This window comes from Dendropsophus ebraccatus, chromosome 8 (genome assembly GCF_027789765.1).
Source record: "Dendropsophus ebraccatus isolate aDenEbr1 chromosome 8, aDenEbr1.pat, whole genome shotgun sequence".
NCBI classification, from domain to species: Eukaryota; Metazoa; Chordata; class Amphibia; order Anura; family Hylidae; genus Dendropsophus; species Dendropsophus ebraccatus.
In genome coordinates, this window is record NC_091461.1 from 120,614,476 (window position 1) to 120,626,578 (window position 12,103).

Genomic DNA, 12,103 nt, shown 5'->3' on the forward strand with positions numbered 1-12,103 from the left:
ATGACAGGAGAACATACTGGGGGGAAAAATGTCAACTGATGAGAGCAACTTGTGGTAGCTGATGGCAACTGATGGTTTTTAATGAAAAGAAGGATAGAAAAACTGATCACAACTGATGCATTTTTTGGCATCAGTTGTGACATCAGTTGTGGTCAGTTTTTTAGAAAAAAAAACGCAACTGATGCCAACTTATATATGTAAACCCAGCCTTACCGAACTTACATAAACCTGATACAGAAGCCATACAGTGCTGTGGGCCACATTATACCTCCATGTGTCTCTGATTTACTTATGGAAACAAATTTCTTGTATTTGTGAAGAACTAGTCTTTTAGCAACCAAGAAATACAAGTGAAATGGTAAAAAGTATAATGGTCGAGCAAATTAACCAAAAGCCAGAGAATTCTGCGCATGGCCCCACAGCTGATATCTATGGAAGGCTCTCATTCTTAGGTGCTCGGCGAGATTGGAATATTACATGGCGTATCTTCTTTTTGTCACCGTGATGGAATGAAATGCATTTAGAAGGCCATGAAATTGTGTTGTTGATGGTCAATAGTTTTATTGAAGAGACATTTATCTTTCTGAACGAGGAAGACTGATCCCATTCACTGCGGACTTACATACCTGAGTCCTATACAAGGAAGCTCATCCACCTGCTTAGATCTCAGACTGGTCCTGGCACATTGTCACGGATCACATACAATCATGTAGATGAAAGGAAAGCAGCAGCGCAATGTTTAGTAGGTATGCTCACTACTGTATAAAGGATAAAGTATGCTCACTACTGTATAAAGGATAAAGTATGCTCACTACTGTATAAAGGATAAAGTATGCTCACTACTGTATAAAGGATAAAGTATGCTCACTACTGTATAAAGGATAAAGTATGCTCACTATTGTATAAAGGATAAACTATGCTCACTACTGTATAAAGGATAAAGTATGCTCACTATTGTATAAAGGATAAAGTATGCTCACTACTGTATAAAGGATAAAGTATGCTCACTACTGTATAAAGGATAAAGTATGCTCACTACTGTATAAAGGATAAAGTATGCTCACTACTGTATAAAGAAAAGCAAATCTGTTTCTATACGGCTTATTGACTTATTGTCACATATTTCCAGAGTCATCACACTAATGACAAATATTTATTATGCGTTTCAACTTCTTAAAGGGAAACTAAAAGCTCACTACATTACTGTATTTATGCATCAAGACTCACTACAATACTGTATGCATCATCACTCATACAGTACTAATGTATATGCATCCTCACTCATGACATTACTATACATCATCACTCATACAGTACTTTATGCATCATCACTCACTATAGTACTATATGCATCCTCACTCATGACATTACTATATGCATCATCACTCACTACATTACTATATGCATCATCACTCACTACAGTACTATATGCATCATCATTCACTACATTACTATATGCATCATCACTCAGTACTCTACTGTATACATCATCACTCACTACATTACTAAATGCATCATCATTCACAAATTACTACAGTATATGCATCATCACTCACTAGAGTACTTTATGCTTCATCACTCACTACAGTACTATATGCATCATCACTCACTACAGTACCATATGCATCATCACTCATTACAGTACTATATCCAACATTACTCATACAGTACTATATATGCATTATCACTCACTACAGTAGTATATGCATCATCACTCATTACAGTACTATATGCATCATCACTCACTAGATTGTTCTGGACAGTTCCTAGCACCAGCAGAGGTGGCAGCAGAGAGCACTCTGTCAGACTGGAGAGAACACAGCACTTTCTCCAGGACATGCAGAAGCTGATATGTTTTGGAAGACTGGAGATAATAATAATAAATAAATAATCCTCTTCTCCCGTTTTTTGGGTAGGTCATGACACAAGTTGAATGTCAGAAGCGGGTGGGATTGAGCCTGCTCAGCCAATTAGTAAGTACAGCGATGTCCCACCCCACTAACTGACTGGCTGAGTGGGGCATCCGTCAACAGGGTTGTGACGTAGTCCGAGGGGAGCTAAGAAGACAGCCGGCTGGGGTCCAGGAGGGGGACATGGCGCTGCAGGACAGGCAGGTGACTTGGACTTTTTTATGTTCATCCACCCCCAGCCCAGAATAATTTTTTGGCCCAGCACTGGACTTCCCCTTTAATGGCTATTATCTTTAATTTACTAAAAGGCATTTATAATGATACGGATACACATTGCGTCTTGGTCTCTAAATCTGGAGAATACTTCCAGTAATGCATCCTAAATAGTGACAAATCCTGCATGTCGTACTTGCATTACAGTATAGGCAGAACTGTATGTGCGGCCCTAATCATATCACCGAGTTGTCTGCTAATATAATGCAATAAGAGATGATTAGAAGGCACTAATAAGATTCATTCTCTACCCATATGCATAGGATAAAACCCATGAAAATGCTGGAAATTAGCAGATGACTGGATGTAATAGGGCTTCAAACTGTTCTAATCCTGATTGACAAAATGCCAGGGAAATGTACAGTATATTGTGTACACTGGGACTCATCTGAAGTCTATAGAGTAGACTAGTAAGACCCGGGCCATTGTGGGGAGATTGTAGAGTGGTAACTAGAGATGAGCGCAACTTGAGCATGCTCCAGTCCATCCGAATCCGATCTCCATAAGGCTGCCTGGAAAACATGGATGCAGCCACAAGTCTATGGCTTTATCTGTGCTTTACAGGACTCTCAAGGGCTGCATCTAACTTCTTCAGCCATGGCTAATCAAATGGCGCACAGTTAGGTTTGGATGGACCGGAGCATACTCAAATTGCGTTTATCTCTAGTGGTAACATCAATGGAAACTCTTCACTGCTCCACTTGGTTAGTTTGAGCCCAACAGGCAAGGACCAGAAGGCTTGTTGTCAATTACCCAACTATTACATGAAGATGAAGACGAGAAGCATCCATTCTATGGTTATCTTTAGACTGGATCGTCCCCTGCTAGAAGATCCTAGGAAGTGTGTTAGGACCGAGGCCCACCACAGTGTTATCTCATGGGCCAGTATGGCTGACAAAATAAAATGGGCCTTGTCTCCTGGGACAGATTTACAAGTTCATCCCAGAAGAAGGACTTTCTCATTCCTTGTAAAAGCGAGGAGTAATGTCACCCTCCCTCCATATGGAATAGAGATGGGGCCCACCTAAGCTGGGAACTATATTATTTACAAAGGTAGTCTAGGATCTGTGCTTGGCCATGGTGTATATTGGTTTTCTCCAACTATTGGCTTGGGATGTGGCTCTTGGGCCCCTTACGCATGGATTTGTGTCGGTAGCCCCAAGCTATTTTATGGTGGTCATTGTATGGTGTCATTGTTCTAGCAGCACTAGGTCGAAGGGTTAAGACCATATATTATGTAAATCCATATAACTAAACCCCACATTAGGAATCAGTGAACTGAACTTCACGACTCAAGATTTGTTATGAAGTGTGCAAAAAGTTCAATTCAGTACCAAATCAAACTTTTTGCAAAGTTATCCGCAATCGGCGGATAGCGGAATCAGCCAGCACATAGAATGGCGTCTAGCGACGGAATTTGGCGAGAATTCCTCAGTGTGAACCCGCCCTTAGTGACGATTTCGGTGTGACCACAAAATCAATGATCAAGGACACATGAGCGATTTTTCGTTGGTCGTCTGATTATTGCATTTACACAACACAATTATCTTTTAAATTTGAACAATATATCGATTTTCGCACGAAAATCAGAGGCACACGGAAGTACAGTATAGGGTTATAGCGCATCACTCATCTATAATACAACCATGTGCGTGAGCGCTAAAGATTGAATAAAGTCCATCCTTCAAAAATTGTCTGACGTCCATTGTCTCGGTAAAATGACATGTCCTGCCCATACCCCATCACAATGCCAGTTATCAGACTTCCTTCCTTAGATAATCACACGCCTCGGACAGTCAACGGCACATTACTTTCTTTGTTTCCTCGTACAGCTGAAATTCATTCTGAATAAGGGGGGAAAAAAACAACAACGAAAAAAAACCCTGGTCCCATGTGAGTCTTTCCAATGAGACAGGAAGTGCGCTGCTATTTATCCTAATTTGTTAGAGAGACGACTATTGACTTGCTGGTTACAGCACTGAGAGGCCATTAGTATGAGCGTACACCAGGGTTAACTATTTATCGTGGATGCAACGTTCCCAGAACCAATGGATGAGCAGGAGAATATTAATTGGGGTAAAGGGTAAAAGGTTAATAATTCATAAGGTGGAGCGTTTCATGTTCCGGGACAGTATTCCTCGCCTCTTCTCACCAGTGATGTATCCCTGTCAGTTACGGTAGGTATGATCTATTTCGAGGCAGAGCTTTGAAGTGACATGTAGATTCCAAAGGGAGATGTGTAATGCAAATGTGCGTTTGCTCTCCTAAGACCAGGGATGGAGATGAATGTTTTATAAATGTTAGGAAATCAAAGAACAATGTCAAACCTTTACTTGGCTTCCATTGGATGGAAGATTTTTTTTTGTTTAGGGAACTGTTCTACAAAGGAGATCAAATGAATATCAGTATCTGGGCCGACTGCCGAATATTGGTGGCCAGAGTCAGAAATTCCACTTTCCAATACTATACATAGAGGTAATGGCCCATTATCCAACCCTCTAGGGATGGGGAACCCTCGTTTTTTGTATAGTGCCAACAGATTCCGCAGCGCTGTCCAAGCATGATGGCAATTGTAGTTTTGCAACAGCTGGAGGGCCGAAGGCTCCCCATCCCTGCCAAAGAACAAGTAAGAATGCTGAGAGTTGAATGTTTTGCTTTATTCTTTAAGAACGAATCGTAGGTCAATCTAAACTGGACAACCCTCCTCCCCTGCCCCACACACACACACGTACGGTCTTGCACCACTTAGTTAAAGGGGAACTTGGCTACAATGTATTATTTTTTTCTAAATTAACTGGTACCAGAAATTTATACTAATTTGCCGTCGGAAGCCCATCTGATGAAGTGTGCATCCGCGCGAAATGGCCGTCATGTCTATGTCGTATATGTGAAGTGGTTTGGCGTCTGCTGAACAGTGACATGTGTCACCGAAGGTTTTACTATATGTTGAAATAAAGAAGCATCGCAACATCCTAGGGAGTGCCCTCAGCTTTTTACTGAACTGTTTGCTTTCACAATATAACTACTCGTGAGGTGCACCTCCGTTGCGCTTAATTGCAGTCCCCAGTGTGTCAAGGCCCTACAGTGCACATAAATACAACCTTTTGGATAAAAAGAGTAATGCTAGTGGTATTCTAAGACTTTACGTCTTAATATGAGCTATGTCAGTATACTGTAACCATACAAAAATTACTCTACAATTAGGATAGGGTCATGTTTAGCCATATACTGAGAGCTTGAGCCCCGTTATACATCTCAGCCTCTTCTCCCTCCCTAAGAAGAGCAGATGCAGCCGTGTCGTGAACCAGCCCAAAACCCGAAGCCCGTTACAAGTCAAGTGAATTTTCCATTAAACTTGAAAGACAATCACAAAGGATGGGGTGCCACTGTTTTTTTTTTTTTTTTTACCGTACCATAAGTCCACGACCCCGATGTCATGGGATACATCCTTTCAGTCTGCTGCATCTGATATACAATTTGCTAAGTGGGGCTATGACTTTAAGAGGCCGAGATAAGTCTCTTTATAACAGTTGAGTTGCACTTAGCACCAGAGCAAGGCAGATGGTGTAATGTCAATGGGGAATGGTTATTATTGATCAGATAAAGCATCCTGGGGGTGGACGGGGGCAGAACAGTGGAAGACATTTGTTTTTTGGGTTTTTTTAAGGGTATTTTTTTTATGCAAGTGACTTTCATCATGTTGATGATTTAACCCCTTTCCTGCTGGGAGAAACATCCGGGTGTTAGAGTCAGAGTCAGAGAGTTTTTTGTTGAAGTTATGAAGACTTTGGGAGAATTTAAATGTATTGATTAACTATTTTTTTTTTATTCTGAAAATTCTGCAATTTTTTTTTTTTTTTTTTACTCTGTAATTCTGTTACTTTGTATCTATGAACTAGTACAAGTAGGTTGACACCAATCACACAAGGCATTCGGAAAGCCTTCCAACACTTTCACTTCACTTTTTTTCACATTTTATGTTGTCGCTTTGTGCTAAAATATAAGGTTTTCCTCCATCAGTCTGTACTCAGTGTCCCTGAGGAGAAGGTAAAGATAGAATATAGAAATATTTACAAATTTAGAAATCGGAAAATGACTTATTGTATAAATAATGTTTTTATGTTAAACAGATTTTTATAGAATTTTTGGTGACATTTCTTCCAATTTTCCATTTTTCTATCTATATTATAAAACAATCCTGACATCTTGCAGTTCTCATTGTCACCACTGGGGCTAAAACTAAGCTGAGACTTCCTGTTGTGTCTGTGGTGATAAGAGGAGGCTGCTGTAAAGTGATCTGTACAGCATTGCAGAGTCATGTGACACCAGTAGATAGAGGAGACAGTAGCAGCTCCCTGTGGAATGACTTCTTCACAGGTCACAGAGCGCGCTCAGTAATGTATCACATTCATCTCAAAGGGACAGAGTCTGTCTATTGTTGTCTATGTCTGTGAGTCTTGCTGTAAAGCAGGTCACTAAATGCTGTTAAGAACAGCACAGGCAATATGGCCACCCCCATAACAATGCACAAAAAGTAAAATAAAAAGAATTTAAGTATGAAAAAAGAAACAGATAAGAATAAAAGAACAAGTTTTAGTATCTGAACCTAATCAGGCTCAGTCACATGACCAATCTGCCTGTGTTTCCTTTACTTCCTGTGATGTCACGTTCCCTTTCTTTTTCCTGTTCCTGCCAGTGAGGGAGCAGTGAGTCATCAGGTGGGTGGGGTTATACATCCACATTGATTTAGCCCCACCCCTGTAGGAGGAGCTAACATCTGAGCCCAGTAGAAACTGCAGCAGTAAGTAGTGGGGGGCACAGAGGTTAGCCATGTTGTGGAGGGCACAGAGGTTAGCCATGTAGTGGGGGGCACAGAGGTTAGCCATGTAGTGGGGGGCACAGAGGATATCCATGTTGTGGAGGGCACAGAGGTTAGCCATGTTGTGGGGGGCACAGAGGTTAGCCATGTTGTGGGGGCACAGAGGATATCCATGTAGTGGGGGGGCACAGAGGTTAGCCATGTTGTGGGGGGCACAGAGGTTAGCCATGTTGTGGGGGGCACAGAGGATATCCATGTAGTGGGGGAGCACAGAGGTTAGCCATGTTGTGGGGGGCACAGAGGTTAGCCATGTAGTGTGAGGGCACAGAGGTTAGCCATGTTGTGGGGGGCACTGAGGTTAGCCATGTAGTGTGAGGGCACAGAGGTTAGCCATGTAGTGTGAGGGCACAGAGGTTAGCCGTGTTGTGGGGGGGGGGGGGGTCACAGAGGTTAGCCATGTTGTGGGGGTCACAGAGGTTAGCCATGCTGTGGGGGTCACAGAGGTTAGCCGTTTTGTGGGGGATGCAGAGGTTACAGTCATGCTGTGGGGGGGCGCAGAGGTTAGCCGTGTTGTGGGGGGCGCAGAGGTTAGCCGTGTTGTGGGGGGCACAGAGGTTAGCCATGTTGTGAGAGGCACAGAGGTTACAGCCATGCTGTGGGGGGCACAGAGGTTACTGCCATGTTGTGGGGGTCACAGAGGTAAGCCATGTTGTGGGGGGGCGCAGAGGTTAGCCTTGTGAGGGGCACAGAGGTTACAGCCATGTTGTGGGGTGCACAGAGGTTAGCAGTGTTGTGGGGGGCACAGAGGTTAGCCATGTAGTGGGGGGCACAGAGGTTAGCCATGTTGTGGGGGGCACAGAGGTTAGCCATGTTGTGGGGGGCACAGAGGTTACAGCCATGCTGTGGGGGGCACAGAGGTTAGCCATGTTGTGGGGGGCACAGAGGTTACAGCCATGCTGTGGGGGGCACAGAGGTTACTGCCATGTTGTGGGGGTCACAGAGGTAAGCCATGTTGTGGGGGGGCGCAGAGGTTAGCCTTGTGAGGGGCACAGAGGTTACAGCCGTGTTGTGGGGGGCACAGAGGTTAGCCATGTAGTGGGGGGCACAGAGGTTAGCCATGTTGTGGGGGGCACAAAGATTAGCCATGTTGTAGGGGGCACAGAGGTTAGCCATGTTGTGGGGGGCACAGAGGTTAGCCATGTTGTGGGGGGCACAGAGGATATCCATGTAGTGGGGGGTACAGAGGTTAGCCGTGTTGTGGGGGGGTCACAGAGGTTAGCCATGTTGTGGGGGTCACAGAGGTAAGCCATGCTGTGGGGGTCACAGAGGTTAGCCATGTTGTGGGGGATGCAGAGGTTACAGCCATACTGTGGGGGGGTGCAGAGGTTAGCCATGTTGTGGGGGGCACAGAGGTTAGCCGTGTTGTGGGGGGCACAGAGGTTGCAGCCATGTTGTGGGGGGCACAGAGGTTACAGCCATGCTGTGGGGGGGCGCAGAGGTTAGCCGTGTTGTGGGGGGCGCAGAGGTTAGCCGTGTTGTGGGGGGCACAGAGGTTAGCCGTGTTGTGAGGGGCACAGAGGTTACAGCCATGCTGTGGGGGGCACAGAGGTTAGCCATGTTGTGAGGGGCACAGAGGTTACAGCCATGTTGTGGGGGTCACAGAGGTAAGCCATGTTGTGGGGGGGCGCAGAGGTTAGCCTTGTGAGGGGCACAGAGGTTACAGCCATGTTGTGGGGTGCACAGAGGTTAGCCGTGTTGTGGGGGGCACAGAGGTTAGCCATGTAGTGGGGGGCACAGAGGTTAGCCATGTTGTGGGAGGCACAGAGGTTAGCCATGTTGTGGGGGGCACAGAGGTTGCAGCCATGTTGTGGGGGGCACAGAGGTTGCAGCCGTGTTGTGGGGGGCGCAGAGGTTAGCCGTGTTGTGGGGGGCGCAGAGGTTAGCCGTGTTGTGGGGGGCACAGAGGTTATCCATGTTGTGAGGGGCACAGAGGTTACAGCCATGCTGTGGGGGGCACAGAGGTTACTGCCATGTTATGGGGTCACAGAGGTAAGCCATGCTGTGGGGGGCACAGAGGTTAGCCAAGTTGTGAGGGGCACAGAGGTTAGCCATGTTGTGGGGTGCACAGAGGTTAGCAATGTTGTGGGGGGCACAGAGGTTAGCCTTGTTGTGGGTGACACAGAGGAAGGAGAAGGCCCGGGGACACAGAGGAGGGAGGAGGCCTGGGGGACACATGGGTGACTAAAGATTACAGGAAATCACTAAGGCCTCATTTACACTGAGCAAAAAGATCGGAATTCTCCGCGCTTAGTGTTCCGCGTGTCAATTCTTTGGGTGGAGAGCGGTGGGAGCGGACTCGTGCACGCGCATACGACCTCCCATTTGGACACTGAGCGTGGCGCTGCAACGTTTTTGCTCAGTGTGACCTGGACCTAAGGGAAAGGGACAGATTACAAATTATTCCCTTTTCCAATAAGAAAAATATGTTGGACACATCTGTAACAATTGCTGGTGGGATCCCAGCATGGCAGGAAGTATGTATGGATGGATTATATAGGGTTAGCTGATGATAACAGCAATGACTTCTGAATATGGCTCAATTGTATATTTCTCTCTCTATATATATATATTGTATTTAATGATGCAGCATTACAAATGTTTTTCTGCCTAAACTTTATGTTGTTTTTAGTAAGAACGCCAAAAAAAAATATCGTCATTGAATAGGACATAAGCTGGAAAAGACCACTTCCTGGGCGCTTTCGCAGGGTTAGAGTTATGTAAAGCTTTGCACTGGTAATAAAGCTATTAAGTTAGTTTAGAACATTATCAGACACAACACATAGCCCTTGAGATGCACTTAGCGGTGTGATGAGCCCATTGTCAGGCGTTGTGACATCTCCGACAAGATGTACTTACTGTACAGTGGAAAGTGGAGCTTCGTATTGTGCTAAAAAACATACAAATGCGCACTCCCCGTGTGATGACAATGCACATTTATTGCAGCTTTTCTTATGTAACGCTTTATCAGTCCTTCTGTCCCCATTTCATTCTTCTGGAACTTGAACATCTTTTTTTTTTTTTTTTTTTTTTTTTCTGGCCAATCTTACTTATATTCTTATATGCAAAGTAACACATACAGAAGAAAGTGCAGCGACCATGGCCCCTCGACCCATGTATTTATTAGTGCAGTGTAATGTTGGGTTATACAGGTGGAGCAGTATTTATTTGTTTAGCCTGGTGTTGGGTTATACAGGTGGAGCAGTATTTATTGGTGCAGTGTGGTGTTGGATTATACAGGTGGAGCAGTATGTTTTAGTGCAGTGTGGTGTTGGGTTATACAGGTTGAGCAGTATTGGTGTAGTATGATGTCGGGTTATACAGGTGGAGCAGTATGTTTTAGTGCAGTGTGATGTTGGATTATAGAGGTGGAGCAGTATGTTTTAGTGCAGTGTGATGTTGGATTATAGAGGTGGAGCAGTAAGTTTTGGCACAGTGTGGTGTTGGATTATACAGGTGGAGCAGTATTGGTGTAGTGTGGACCAGTTGTACAGTTGGAGCAGTATGTTTTAGTGCAGTGTGCTGTCAGGTTATAGAGTTGGAGCAGTATGTTTTGGCACAGTGTGGTGTTGTATTATAGAGGTGGAGCAGTATGTAGTTGTGCAGTCTGGTGTTGAGTTATATAGGTAGAACAGTATATATTTCTGCACTGTGGTGGTGCTCTGGGAGATTATGTGCATTACATGATGGTATCTAGCGCTGCGTAGTAATACATGTTTGTTGGTGACGCCCCAGCATTGACATTGATCACTTTATGAGGCCCCAGAACAGAGGTGAGACAACCTCCATTGTAAGTTAGCTATGTGCTTCTCTTTGCCATAACTAGAGATCAGTGGGGCTCTAAACACTCACGCGTCTGTGTCTCATCGCTTGACACAAAAAGAGAGTCCAACGAAAAGTATACTTCCTTGCTCCACAGGCTCTATAACAACCAGATGATCTGCCTCTGTGATACATACAGATGTAGCCTGCACCAACCTTAAAGTTGCATGTGTCTTTGTCCGATGCCCATATTCCTTTGCATAGTTTCCATGGAGCCCTTCACTAACTACAGTAGAGACAGTAAGCAAGGAATGTTTTTTGCATCCCTAGTTTACTGTCAGCATGTCAGTAAACTAGGGATAAATGATCTCTGTATATGTGACTGGGATTACATGGGTCGGGTGGAGAGTGGCCGACACAGGGAATCTACATTAGACAGCATTGCACAGTGCCGTGTTAGGCAAATTTCGAGCGTTTGGTGTTCGGAGAACGTTACCAAATCCAAACAGTTTGAAAGGTCCGCTCAATGTTACTTACCGAGACATTGTAAAGAGCCCAAAAACTGGATGACAAGATCCTAGGCAGCTGTTTCCAGCTCATCTGAGGGTCTACCATCTATTCCCCCCTCCTTGGCTACATTTAAATGTAACCCTTTAAGGCAGCCATAGACGCTATCAGCCGAGTAGGTGTTCATCCACCATACATATGCTTGGCTTCCCCTGAAATCTGTGGGTTCGGATCATTTTTGTGTTTGGGGGGAAGGGGTAAAAATCTAGAGTGGACATATGTGCAACTTCCATAGTCATACAATGGCCCAGCAGGTAACAGGGCCTATTGTCTCCTGAAGACGCCTCCTACTGTCTACTAGATTGAACGCCAGGGCACACAATTACTAGTGCATTGTTAGAGAGACACAATGGGATACTAAGCTATTCAGAGGGGCCATATACTTTTATTTCCATGGCGTCCTCCCCTGTATGTGTCAGCCCCTTGTCAGAATGACTGACATCCCTTATCTGTGGCTAGATGATGGCCTCTAAGGGTGAGTAGGAACATTGTGATCTGGGCGCTTTCAGTATGATTATGGCCCTATAGGAAATCTGTCGGCTTTATATGATGCTCAGAGCTGCACACATGGGCAAATAGCTGATAGGGAGATAAAACTAATCAATGCATCAATCATTGAAGGCAGGGACGGGTGGGGGAGGGATGAGGCTTGCATTCTGCAGCTCAGCCCAGCTTTTATGACACTTGATCATAGAAGGAAAACATGATCTTATTA